This window comes from Sceloporus undulatus, chromosome 1 (assembly GCF_019175285.1).
Source record: "Sceloporus undulatus isolate JIND9_A2432 ecotype Alabama chromosome 1, SceUnd_v1.1, whole genome shotgun sequence".
Classification (NCBI taxonomy): domain Eukaryota; kingdom Metazoa; phylum Chordata; class Lepidosauria; order Squamata; family Phrynosomatidae; genus Sceloporus; species Sceloporus undulatus.
The window spans coordinates 231,524,059-231,537,379 of NC_056522.1; the positions used below are offsets into that span (position 1 = coordinate 231,524,059).

At 39.9% G+C, this 13,321-nt stretch overlaps 1 protein-coding gene across 9 annotated transcripts in view; it reads right to left on the bottom strand.

Annotated features, from left to right (window-relative positions):
• R3HDM1 (R3H domain containing 1) overlaps window positions 1-13,321 on the bottom strand; it is a 104,571-nt gene that overhangs the window by 77,124 nt on the left and 14,126 nt on the right. The window contains exon 1 of one of the 9 annotated variants that reach the window (XM_042449444.1): window positions 7,050-7,319. The exons of the other annotated variants lie outside the window; for them this stretch is intronic. The gene's annotated coding sequence lies outside the window, so the exon portion shown is untranslated. Of the gene's footprint in view, window positions 1-7,049; window positions 7,320-13,321 lie in introns of those variants that run through there. 9 annotated transcript variants of the gene reach the window in all.

The following is a 13,321-nucleotide window of genomic DNA, read 5'->3' on the forward strand; positions in this document are numbered from 1 at the left end:
TTTTCATAAAAAAATTCCTTTTATGCTATTTATGGTTTGATAGGTAAGTCCTTAAGTACCATTAAGGCCAATCTATTTCCCAATTAGCTGCAAGGCTTAGGTAAGATTATCTGCAACTCTCCCAAATGCCTTGCTATAGTCCAAAGTAGTAACCATGGAAACAGCAAGAAGAAAATGCTAAAAATCTATTTTTTCATTGCTCTATAAAAACATTTTCCAGCAAGAAAGAACATTTGTACCCGAACATTTTTTTTAGAACTTCCTTTCACGTAGGTATCTGCTGTTCTTTTGCTCTGGCACACTACAACCCAAATTCTCCATCAATCTGGAAAATAAACACAGCCACTCATAATAAGCTAGTTATTTTTACAAGTTACATGTTTAACCTAGCCATGTACATAGGAACTCCACAGATACACCAATGCATATACACTGGTAAATTAAAAGAAAAACAAAGCCTGAGAAAGACCTGTGTGGTTTTTTGATGTACAAAACACTGATGGATCACTGGCAGATGAGAGTAAGAGAATGGGAGAAAAAGTGATATCCAGTCTGCTCATGTCCTAGGTAAGTAAATACAGTGAACCGACCACATTTGCTGGGGTTAGGGGCACAGGACCCCTGTAAAAGTGGGAAAATGGCAATTAAAAAAACACTATTTTTTGTACCTGGGAGAAAAACTCTCTAGGAATCTCTAGATCCACCAGGTCAAGATCTGCCAGAAGCTGACCATGAAATTGTGCTGAAGGACCTACAAATGCCTCAAGAAGTGTTCTCCCTAGGAATCTCTAGGAGTCTAGATCCTCCAGTATGACTTTTGGCAGAAGTTGACAACAGATTCATATTGGAGGACCTCATGAGAACATACTAATCAAATCCATGAATAATGAAATCCGCAAAAGTCAAAGCTGTAAATGTGAAGGGCCAACTGTATTCTACAAGCTGTGTGGAATTGGGTTTGGGAGGATGCTCAAGAACGTCACAACTTCTAATAAGCATCTTAGAAGTTGGTGGAATTAGGGTTGCTGGGGGGGGGGGATCAACTCCTCTCCCTTCCCTATTCATGGGGGAAAGGAAGTCCAGTTCTGGGCACCACAATTCAAAAAGGATGTTGAGAAACTGGAGTGTGTCTAAAGGAGGGCGACTAAAATGGTGAAGGGTCTGGAAATCATGCCCTATAAGGAACAACTTAGGGAGCTGGATATGTTTAGCCTGGAGAAGAGAAGGTTAAGAGGTGATATGATAACCCTGTTTAAATATTTGAACAGATGGCATATTGAGGAGGGAGCAAGCTTGTTTTCTGCTGCTCCAGAGACCAGAACCCGGAACAATGTATGTAAGCTGCAGGAAAAGGCTGGATGGCCATCTGTTGGGGAAGCCTTGATTGTGATTTCCTGCATGGCAGGGGGGTTGGACTGGATGGCCCTTGTGGTCTCTTCCAACTCTATGATTCTATGAAATGAAAAAGGACATTTTTTCCAATGTTTAGCTTCTCCACTACATTCCTATCAAATGCCCTCTAGCACAATAGAAAGGCAAAAGAAGCTGTTTCATATCAGGCCAGACTACTTGTCCATTTCAGCCAAGACAGTCTATTACAACTGTGACCAAATTTCCTAGCAATAAAACAAAGATCTTTCAAATCACCTGCTATATTTTTGTTTCCATCACCTTTTTATTTGTTCTTGCAGTGTGTTCCCTTGCTAGCAGCAAAGCAACTACACTCTCAGATTAAATTTCACTTTGATGTCTTGAATCTTTCCCTTTGATATCTACTATAGGCCATCTGTTCCTAGTGATTTATTTCTCCCAAGTGTTTTGAGTGCAACTTCCACTTCACTTTCTAAAACTGTAGGTTCATCTTCAAAGGTTATTCCTTGAATGAATCTGTCATCATTTGCTCTCTTTTATGTAGTTTTATTCTCACTTGTCAAAAAATAGAAGATATCTTCTATCTCTCTGAACTGAAGAGACACAGAATATGAAAACAAAAAAGGAAGAACAAGGGACCTCTTCTTCAAGAACTGACAAACAAAGGAAAATGTAATCCAAGAGTGGGGAAGCTTTATAACCTGCGGGGGATTATATGACCAAGTACAAATAAAAAGATGATAGAAACAATACACTGGAAAAACTATACAAAGGAAATGAAAGGATAACAGATTAATTTGAGGTAGAACCATGTGAAGATAAATCTACAATTTTAGTAAGTGACGTGAAAGCCGCACTCAAAACCCTTGGGAGTAATAAATTACTAGGAATAGATGGCATATTAATAGAGTTGCTTCAAGCTACTGACAGAATCTAACTTTAATTAAAATCTGTCAACAAATATGGAAAACAAAACAATGGCCCACAGACTGGAAATACTCAATATAGTTTGCAATCCCCAAGAAAGGAGATCCCACAGGATCAATGCATTAATTTCCCATTAGAGCTAAGTGATGTTCAAAATTCTACAAGGAAGACTTTTACCATATATAGAATGAGAAATGTCAACTATCCAAGCTGGGTTCAGGAAAGTAAGAGGCACTAGGGATCATGCTGCAAATATATGTTGGATAGTGGAGCGCACAAAAAAAACTGAGAAGGAAATAAGCCTGTGCTTATGTGGTGCTGAAGAAGAGTCCTACCGATACCATGGATTTGCTAGAGCAAATCAAGCCTGAACCATCCCTGGGAGCCGAGATGAGTAAAATGAGACTGCCACACTTTGGACATATCATGAGGCAACATGACCCACTGGAAAAGGTAATAATGCTTGATCCAGTAGAAGGCAGCAGGAAAAGGGAAAGACCACATTTCAGATGGATAGACTAAATCAAGGAAGCTACAGCTCTATGTCTGAAAGACTTGATCAGGGCTATGGCTGATAAAAGTGACTTGGAGGTCTCTCATTCAAAGAGTCACCATAAATCAGGGGTGCACAACTTGCGGCCCAGGGGTCATATGCAGCCCGCCAAAGGATTTCTGAAGAGAGGGAGGGAGGAAGAAAAGAAAGAAAAAGAAGGGAGGGAGGGAGGGAAGAAAGAAATAGGGAAAGAAAGAAAGGAGGAAGGGAGGAAAGAGAAGCAAGGAAATAAAGGAGGCGGAGGGAGGGAGAAAAGAAAGAAGAAAGGAGGGAAGGAGCAGGGAAAGGAAGAAAGGAGGAAGGGAGGAAAGAAAAGCAAGAAAATAAAGGAGAGAGGGAGGGAGGGAGAAAGAAAGAAAGATGCAAAGAAAGAAAGAAGGAAAGAAAGAAGGGAGGGAGGAGATGCCTGCCCCTTAGTAGGGTGACCAGAGTTTCCCTCCTTTTCCTGGACATGTCCCCCATCTCAGCCTTCCTGTCCAGGATGGGGGATTCCACAATGTCCTCCATTTTGAGCATGGCTAAGAAGTATGGATTTACATTTATATGCTTCCAGCTTTTATTTGGTCATGCCCTCCATTTTGCTTGAATGTCCTACATTTTACCTAAATGACCTACATTTCACTGTCCTAAACCCACTGGCAGCCTGAACAACCTGGTCGACCTTAATTCGACCCCTACCTCCTTCCAAGTTGGGCACCCCTGCCATGAATTGGAAGTAGAATTGTTTACCCTTCCCTTTCTATTTAGCAAGGACTGAACAAAACTATGAAGCTCAGACTGCCTGAGATTGTAAAAAGCAGTGTACCCTTCACAGGCCAAGAAGAAACTGCAATATTCTGTTGCAAGCCCCATTTGTTTCTCTTGCTTTCAAAGGCCATTTTGCACTCTCTCTCTCTCTCTCTCTCTCTGGATCTGGCAGAAAGATTGTTATAAAAATATTCCTTTTTGAAATGCACATCAAAGCTTGTCAATACTTTTTAAGGGGGAAAGAGTTTTGTAACAATCTTTACAGCAGTTAGATAAAAGCCACTCAAGATATTAAGATTATACCAGAGCAAGAACAAAGAGGTTAAGGTGCCAGTTGACATCCATTTTGCTGGAGCTATGCAGGTTTATCTCTCATAAAACAATTACTATGGCATCTGCTTTGCAATCCTACAGGAGAGAGGGAAAGGGAAAAAATTACTTATGGCCTCGCCATCTTGTTTTAATATAAATACCATTCATCTTTCCATTTCACAATATCTTACCTGCAAAACTGCCAGCACTGCAGTGTGCAGATTCCAATTTGTTTCACTCAGCCACATGTTTCTGAACTGACTAATATAAAGGCTGCATCACATAATATACAATCAGCACTTAAAGGAGATTTTTGATTCAGAAGTGTTAAGCAAGTCCGGAGGTACTGTAACTGGCCAAAATCACCAAAAATAGATTTATCATGGGTTTCATTATATTTGAACACTTTCTGACCAGAAAATATCCAACTGCCAATAGTATAAAATCTAGGGATTGGTCTTTTGCTCTCCCACAGTGAGATGGTACTAATTTAAACACCAAGACAGAAGTATATCCCTTTATTTCTGCCTGTCCTCTGTCAATATTTTCCCCCTTTATCATTACCATCACTGCCATACTGTATACCAAATATTTTATAAATGTAATTTTGTTCATTATGATGGCAGTTTTAGTTTGGGGGGGGGGGGATCTGAAAGAAAGACATGCTCAAAACCACTTCTTAGATCTGTGAGTGAAGTATGATAAGAACCTTCTTCCAACCTCACTTTAACTGCCTTACCACAGCAATTCGTTTCTTTTAACAGTTCCTCATATACTGTTTTATTTAAACGAGGTGAAAAACATTCATGATCATGAATGAAAATAACTAGTCTTTAATCATATTCCCACATTTAACTCCATCTGTATATATATTTTTTTAATTTCTACAGTCATAAAAGAAAGAAAAGATTTTATCTGGAATTATACCCAGGTTCAGGCTTATGTATAGTCAAATGGACTTTAGCATTAGTCAAATGGACTTCAGCATATCTGTAGAGAAGCTTATATAGAAACTTCTTCGACTTGTTGTCAAAGAAGAAAATTGAGAATTGTCCAAAGGTGTTACTGACTGAAATGAAACATGTTCCTCCATCAATATAATGTTTCCACTAGTAGTTGAAGAAATGAGAGCAATTTTTACTTCTTCTATTCCAGAAGAGTGGGGAAACATCTCAGGATCTGAGAAGCAGGCTAACTGTCTCCCTCCTAACTGAACTGATAGCTTCTGCCGGTGGAGCAGATTTGGAAATTATAGGAATTAGGGGAAACTGAAAGAAGCCTTCCATTGATAGAAAGACACTAGTTAGTTTCGACCCATTCTTCCCCTTCATTATTCAGTTATAAAACCTATATATAAAAAATGGTACCAAATAATTATCAATTGTCCATAGGTATGTAATATTTGAGCCCCAACTTCTTTATCAGGTAACAGAACAATTAAAATAATTCAAATGAAAAGATAAGTATTTACTTAAAGTATTTTAAGATTAAAAAAACAAGATCAAGATAATCCAATAGTCTGGTTAACAGATGATTGCTATTTAAGTATTACATTGTATTCTGAACGTTAAAAACGTTTTGACACAGTTATATATCCAGTTTCCCCTTTTAATCAATTTCATCTGGTTATGACATAAAACATGTATTTGCCACAAAATGTATTTAATTTATACACTCTAGAAATCTCAATGGAAAAAGAAACTGAGAAAGAAAGCCTGCTGCCAGGATACCTTTGCAATTCAAATGTAGAACTGTTAAAATTTGTGCACAGACGGATTCACTATGGACTACATATACCAACATCAGCACACATTTCTACATCAATATTTAACTATTACTTTCATGAGTGACTGGTAAAAATATTTTCATACAGGATAAATAGCATTAGCTTTCTAAACTCCCATAAACCAAAGGTATAACTGAATTTCCCCCTCACATCCTTTTATTTCTACAAGAGCACAAAGTTTAGGTGCATTTTAAAAAATAACCCAAGACCATTTTTTTTATGCAAGCACCACCTTCAATTTGACTAGAATTCTCATTTTAACTTAAAGGCTTTAACATGTTCCTAATCATCAACAACTAAATCTGTGTTGGCTGTTGAAAGCCAAAAGAGGAATATCATTTTCTATCTGAGAACATTTCAGTATACATCAACTATTGTTGCGGTTTGGGCTACATACATACAAACACACACACACACACACAAAGATACACACAGAGACAGACACAGATGTATGCTTAGCATCTTCACTGCTGCAGTACAGGATAGACATTTGGAATAGAACATGATCTGAACAATTTGAAATTTTCATTACATGAATATGAATTATATTCTTAACACTTTAGACAATTTTATAGAATGCCACTGCTGAATTTTACTAACATTTGGTATGATTTCTTTTCTTGCAGCTCATTTGTAATATTTCTCTAAGCTTTGCTCTATTAGTAGAAGTATTACCAATTAAAAAATGAAAATTGTACCACTTATCATCTGCTCACTCGGACTGAATCTACTGTACTGTCACAACGGTAAGATTAATGTCTAACATAAACATACATTACAGCTATACAGAAGTAAATAAGTTATCTTCATCTCTACTAAGATATAACATTGTTTTCCATGGATTTCCAAGTATATATACATACCTCAGAGCAAATCCAATAGAATGCCATAGCAATTTATTCTGAGTAAGCATGCATAGGATTGCATGTAAATTTCTCTATAGCTTTACACAACATGTCAAGATGGAATCTAAATGCATCCACAAGAATACATTATTTGAAGCAATATGCAGTCTTCAAACCAACCTTACTCCTTTGAGAATTTCATAAAAAGAAGTAAGTGAACACTTTTAGTTTGTATATCATGCCTTTTCCCAGCAAAAATGACATTTGGGGGCAAAACCATTTCTGGCTTGATTTAGACGTTCTATTTTTAAAAAACTAATTAAAATATCCTCATACTTCAGCATAATGTTTATATATGGTAATTAAAAAACCTGTGCATCTTAAATCCAATATTCAGGAAGGTTTATGGTTATCACACTATAAGAAAATTGGTACAAACACTGACAGTTCTGTAAATAGATGCAAGCTTTCCTCATACAGGAAAAAAAATCCTTGAGAATTAATATACCTTCATCATGCTGGCATGTAGCATCATGGTATAAAGTCACTGTAGGTATTGTTTCCATAATATCAATCTCCTAAGGTTCTGGAGGGCGTCCCTGAAGAAGAGCTTCGTCCCTAAGCATATGCACTGTTGATTATTCAGGCATTTGGTAGGTTGCTGCTAAGGCACTTGATGAAACCTCAGACATAACATCAACAACTGTATGTTGTGATGTCAGCAACACCTTAAGCAGTCTCCACAGAGAAGAACCGAAATGCCTCAGAAGCTATATTCGGCCCTTCATTAGCAGTTCAGCAGCAAGCAGTCCACATGGGCTGTGAAACTGTGAGCCTACCATGAAACGGCTGGGGGCGATTTTCAGTCACTCTCCACTTCAAATTTAACACACAGGAACAAAATTACAGCATCCTTTATCCCCTGTTAATCACACCAAAAATAACTGACACATCCATGAAAGTGCAGACCATTTTAAGGCCTAAAAATAATTTTATATGATGCTATCTCTATTCAGGCCGCAAACTAAGTATTTACAAACTCCACCTCATTCCACAGCAGACTGAAAACAGTGCCTCACTTATTTTAAACATTTTAAACGGGAAAAGAGTCTTATGCCAGGTGTTCTTGTTCTTGTCTTTATTTTCCTTCAGAAAGAAAACTGTAACAGGACACATACTTTTGCAACTTGGTTTAATTCCTCTCTTGCTGTACAGGATGTTTTTCTGTCTCCTGGCCTTAAAGACCAGGAGCAAAGCACAGGAAACATTTCAACTCATATTATTTTCAGCCACTAAGAAAGACAGCAAGCTTTGTAGCATGTCATCAATTGGAGATATATGCTTCCGTAAAAGCACAAGTCTTGAAAAATAACACAGTCCTTTTTAACAGCCAAGCAGTCAGCCTAACTAATCAGCTAATGGCTCCTATGAAACTACTGGTGAAATGATTTTATTTTTCACAGCAATCAAGCATGCTACTTTATTGTCCAACAAAACTATATGAATTAGGAAAAATATGCAGTGTTTTTACCTTGAGGGGGAAAATAGCAATCTAGCCATCATATAAGAAAAAACTCACATTCAAAACAGATGCTATTACCTTTAAAGCATTCAAAGCAATTAAAATACATAGTCCAAAGAAGCATGATCAGCTTTGCAACCAACTGTTAGTATCATGGCTCAGTCCTGAACATACAAGGAACAAATGATTTCTCTGAGCAGATGCAAAAATGCCTTTCTGTTAATAAACCCTTTGAAAAACCACTCCCAGGCAAGATGGATCTTTTTCTATGATATTGTCATTCTTGAGTAATTACAATTATCCATCCTATTCCCTCTGGAACTGAACACCAAGTTCAGTTTGTTTATGAATGCTGCTGCCAGTTTTGAAGCTCAGTTTTGCCACCTTGATCGGCAAAGTGCATAGCAGTGGATGGGATGTTAAGAGAGTTGAAATTAAAGTGGTTCACATAGGGACTGGTTGATAGGGATACTGCTTTCACATGGAGGGTGATTTTCTGAAAAGGAGAGCCTCCTCTACTTGTCAAGAAAGAGTGGGAATCAGGTGGGCTTCCAGATGTTTTTTATAAGACTACAATTCCCAGAAGCCTGAGCCAACGGCTTCTGAGGAACTTCAGCTAAAGAACATCTGGGAGAGGCACAATTTTCACATCTACTACAGATGCTCTCCATATGATTCAGAACACTAGAAAAACCAGTGCTCTGAATTCACATAGAAAACTTCTACATATTAAGAAGGCTCTTCATATCAGAAAGCTACCTTAGAAGCATAGAAAGTAATGGAAATGCTTCAGAGAGCACAGCTAGCATCCTTCCCCTTCTCATGAACTTTCATAATACTAAAGCTAGAGAGAGGACTCCTTTTGAATCTGTAAGTTAATATCCCATTAGTCTTTCAAATACATTCAGGTTTCCTGTTTGCACATGTTGGGTGCTCTTCTGGCAAATACTAAAACCAGGGGAGGAACATTGATTAGTCTGAGTTCCCCATTTGTGATGGATAAGTGTTAGGCAGCAATCCAGTTTTTGCCAAACCAAAAATTAGAGCCAGCAACCTTTCACTGCTGAGCAAGTTCATTGAAAATAGGCTTTCCCTACAGGAAGCCTGGGTGACAGAACATGCCAGACAGATATCCCTCCCTTGCAACCAGCATTGCTCTCAGCTCCACTGGCCGTTCCCTTCAGCATGGCTGGTGGGAGCTCTTATCTAGAAGCCTCCAAGTGCCTTTAAGCAACAATATTCCTCATCATCTGCCCACCTTTCCTCTAGAAGAGTGCTTTCCAGAAGCCCACTTTTGCCAATTTGGAAAAAAAAATACTTTTTTGGACTTCAGCTCCAAAAACGCCTGTCAGGATGTTGTAGACCTTTTCCAAGCTCTGGACACAGCTAGCAGATATATCAGTATTTTTAAAAGAATGAATACTAGATCACTAATGGTATGCAAGTAATTTGAATTTAGTATGTGAATTAGCTTTGTATAGTGTTGTGTGCCTTCAAGTCATTTCCAACTTATGGTGATCCTAAGGTGACCCTATCATGGGGTTTTCTTGGTAAGATTTGATCAGAAGATGTTTGCCTTTACCTTCCTCTAAGGATGAGAGTATGTGATTTGTCCATGGTCACCATGGTGCCTGAGTGGTGATCTGAACTCTGGTCTCTAGACCCATAGTCCAATGCTCAAACCATTATGCCATGCTACAGAAGACAAATCTGTCAAATTTAGCATAACAGATGGACTACAGCAGGCCCTAGATTCTAGGAGGATCTAGAACTTTTATGAAACATGATATATGCTTACAGTATCATCTTTTATACACCCTGCATCAACAAACTGTGTTGTCAATTCTTTGAACTCAGCAGATAAAATTGTTCAGATTCATTCCAACTCAGACACACTGTTGAAACAGGTCAGAGGGGGAACCAGTTGAGTAATCAATGCCTCTTTACAGCAAAGCAAGGTCCCAACATGTCTGAAGGAAGCTGTTTTAAGACTTCTATTGAAAAACCTTTAATTGATCCCACAATATTGGATAACTATTGGCTAGTCTCCAAGACTCAATTTTTGGGCAGGATACTGAAGCTTGTGGTGGCCTCTCAGCTCTAGGGGTTCCTGGATGAAATGGATTATCTAGTTCTCTTTCAGTCTGTTTTCAGTCTGGTTATTATATGAAGACAGCTTTGGTAGATTACCTACACTAGGAACTGGGACAGAGGAGTGTGTCCATTTTGGTTCTGCTGGACCTCTTGACAGCTTTCAATACTACTAACCATGGTTTTCTTCTGGAACAACTCACTGAGATAGGACCAGGGAACATGGTATCTCTGGTCCTTCCTAGAGGGACAAACTCAGAAGATGTTGACAGATTCCTGTTTAACTATTTAGCTGATCATCTGTCAGGCCCCTCGGGGCTCAGGGTCCCTATGTCATTTATATGTCATATACAAGTCCGCCCTGGCTTTACGCAGGGAATCTGTTCCGGACACACACACCCCCGCGCAAAGTAAAAAGTGCGTATGCTCAAGCCCCATTGGATAGAATGGGGCTTTGGCTTGATGTGCGGCCATGTGGGTGCACCACAGGCGCGGGCGCCATTGTTTTTATTGCTGAAAGCATAAGCTGAAAGCCACCTATAATGGCGCAGTCTCACTGTACTGTACATGAAACCAATGGAAGAGGCTGTCTAGAGTTTTGGTCAGGTGCCACCAGTATGTTGATGACAGCAACCCTATTTCTCCTTTCCACCTAACAATGCTATCTCTGCACAAAACCAGTGTTTTGTATCGGTAATAGATTGGAAGATGATGTGCAAACTGAAGCTTATTCCAGGTAAGGCAGAGATGCTTTTGGTCTATCAAAAAGTAGATGAAAAAGCAGGAATTCAGTCTATGGAGGACAGTGTTATATTCTTCTTGCAAACAAGCTTGTAAAATTTGGGCTACATAAGGTAACTGTTACATGGATTTGTAACTGGTTGACCAGCCAAACCCAAAGGGTGCTCAACAATGGCTCCTTTTCATCCTGGAGAGAAGTGACCAGTGGGGTCCCACAGGGCTCTGTCCTGGGCCCAGAGCTATTCAACATCTTTATCAAAGACTTGGATGACAGAATTGGGGGCATACTTATTTGCAGATGACATCAAATTAGGAAGAGTAGCTAATACCCCAGAGGACAAGATCAAAATTCAAAATGACCTGAACAGACTAGAAAGCTGGGCCAAAGCTAACAAAATGAAATTCAACACGGAGAAATGTAAGGTACTGCACTTAGGGTGGAAAAATGAAATGCAGAGATACAGGATGGGGGGACACCTGGCTGAACAAGACTACGTGTGAAAGGGATCTAGGAGTCCAAATAGACCACAAGTTGAACATGAGTCAACAGTGCGATATAGCAGCTAAAAAGGCCAATGCGATTTTAGGCTGCATCAATAAAAGTATAGTGTCTAGATCAAGCAGAAGTAATTCTGCTTTGGTCAGGCCCTACCTGAAATACTGTGTCCAGTTCTGGGCACCACAATTCAAAAAGGATGTTGAAAAACTGGAGTGTGTCCAAAGGAAGGTGTTAAAAATGATGAAGGGCCTGGACACCATGCCCTATGAGGAACCACTAAGGAAGCTGGGTATGTTTAGCCTGGAGAAGAGAAGGTTAAAAGGCGATATGATGGCCCTGTTTAAATATTTTAAGGGATGTCATATTGAGGAGGGAACAAGCTTGTTTTCTGCTGCTCTAGAGAACAGGACCCGGAACAATGGATGCAAGCTACAGGAAAAGAGATTCCACCTCAACATTAGGAGGAACTTCCTGACAGTAAGGGCTGTCCGACAGTGGAACACACTCCCTCGGAGTGTAGTGGAGTCTCCTTCCTTGGAGGTCTTTAAGCAGAGGCTGGATGGCCATCTGTCGAGGATGCTTACTATTTAGCGATCATCTGTCAGGCCCCTCGGGCTCAGGGTCCCTATGTCATTATATTCATATACAAGTCCGCCCTGGCTTACGCAGGAATCTGTTCCGGACACACACACCCCCGCGCAAAGTAAAAAGTGCGTATGCTCAGCCCATTGGATGAATGGGGCTGGGCTTGAGTGCGGCCATGGGGTGCAACCAGCAGCGCGGGCGCCATTGTTTTTATTGCTGAAAGCATAAGCTGAAAGCCACCTATAATGGCGCAGTCCACTGTACATGAAAACCAATGGAAGAGGCTGTCTAGAGTTTTGGTCAGGTGCCACCAGAATGTTGATGGACAGCAACCCTATTTCTCCTTCCACCTAACAATGCATCTCTGCACAAAACCAGTGTTTTGTATCGGTAATAGATTGGAAGATGATTGCAAACTGAAGCTTATTCCAGGTAAGGCAGAGATGCTTTTGGTCTAATCAAAAAGTAGATGAAAAAGCAGGAATTCAGTCTATGGAGGACAGTGTTATATTCTTCTTGCAAACAAGCTTGTAAAATTTGGGCTACATAAGGTAACTGTTCATGGATTTGTAACTGGTTGACCAGCCAAACCCAAAGGGTGCTCAACAAGGGCTCCTTTTCACCTGGAGAGAAGTGACCAGTGGGGTCCCACAGGGCTCTGTCCTGGGCCCAGAGCATTCAACATCTTTATCAAAGACTTGGATGACAGAATTGGGGGCATACTTATTTGCAGATGACCCAATTAGGAAGAGTAGCTAATACCCAGAGGACAAGATCAAAATTCAAAATGACCTGAACAGACTAAAAGAACTGGGCCAAAGCTAACAAAATGAAATTCAACACGGAGAAATGTAAGGTACTACGCACTTAGGGGGGAAAATGAAATGCAGAGATACAGGATGGGGGGACACCTGGCTGAACAAGACTACGTGTGAAAGGGATCAGGAGTCCAAATAGACCACAAGTTGAACATGAGTCAAGTGGCGATATAGAGCTAAAAGGCCAATGCGATTTTAGGCTGCATCAAATAAGTATAGTGTCTGATCAAGCAGAAGTAATTCTGCTTTGGTCAGGCCCTACCTGAAATACTGTGTCCAGTTCTGGGCACCACAATCAAAAAGGATGTTGAAAAACTGGAGTGTGTCCAAAGGAAGGTGTTAAAATGATGAAGGGCCTGGACACCATGCCCTATGAGGAACCACTAAGGAAGCTGGGTATGTTTAGCCTGGAGAAGAGAAGGTAAAAGGCGATATGATGGCCCTGTTTAAATATTTGAAGGGATGTCATATTGAGGAGGGAACAAGCTGTTTTTGCTGCTCTAGAGAAAGGACCCGAACAATGG